The 906-nt window shown below is 26.4% G+C and overlaps 1 protein-coding gene across 1 annotated transcript in view; it reads right to left on the bottom strand.

The window, feature by feature from the left end:
* CCDC178 (coiled-coil domain containing 178) overlaps window positions 1-906 on the bottom strand; it is a 359,971-nt gene that overhangs the window by 358,268 nt on the left and 797 nt on the right. The window lies entirely within an intron of this gene.

Here is a 906-nt window from a genome sequence, read left to right as displayed (position 1 = left end):
TGGAATGACATTTTTAAATGCTGAATTAAAAAAAATCAACAACCAAAAATTTTAATCTGTAAAACTATACTACCTTTCAAAAATGAAGAAAAAATTAAGGCATTTACAGGTAAACAAACACTAACAGGTTTTCACTATCAGATGGGCCTACAAAAATAAAAAGTTATTCAGGTTCAAATGAAAATAGTAACTTGAACCGCATTAAGGAATAACATAGTACTACAAATAAAGGTAACTACATAATAAGTACTAGTTAAATATAAAAGACAATATAAACGTACTTTTTGTTTGTAACTTTTTTCTCTATTTGATTTAAAATACAATTTTAGAAAGCAATAATCTGAAATTTACAGTAGTGGGCACAAATGTATAAAGACAATTTGTAACGATAACAGAAGGAAAGGTAAAATAGAGGCAAAGTTCATGTTTAATATTGAAATTACATTATTATTAATCTGAGATTGCTATAAATTATGATGTTAATTGTAACCTCCAAGATAAACACTAAGAAAAATTCAAAAATATATAGTAAGACAGATGACAAGGAAATTAAATTGGTACACTGGAAAATGTCTTTTTACTGAATGGAGAGAAAAAGGAAAAGACATGAAATATCCAGAAAAAAAACTAAGTGGCAGATTTAAATGCTACTTTTAACTAATTAAAGATAGTTAAAGATAAATGGATGCTAAAGATAAATGGATTAAACTCTCTAATCAAAAGTCCAACATTGGTGGAATTCAAAGACACACTTTAGATTAAAAGACAAAAATAACTTGAAGTAAAAGGATGTTAAAGATATACCATGCAAACAGTATAAAAAAGAGTGCTAGAGACCTAGAGTAGACATTCTAACATCAGATGAAATAGACTTTAAGAAAAAAAATTATTACTAGAGATAAAGGA

The sequence above is a fragment of the Pteropus vampyrus genome, unplaced genomic scaffold (genome assembly GCF_000151845.1).
Source record: "Pteropus vampyrus isolate Shadow unplaced genomic scaffold, Pvam_2.0 Scaffold3, whole genome shotgun sequence".
In the NCBI taxonomy this organism is placed as follows: domain Eukaryota; kingdom Metazoa; phylum Chordata; class Mammalia; order Chiroptera; family Pteropodidae; genus Pteropus; species Pteropus vampyrus.
The sequence above is the reverse complement of the archived record's forward strand: the minus strand, read 5'-3'. Positions and strand labels throughout refer to the sequence as shown.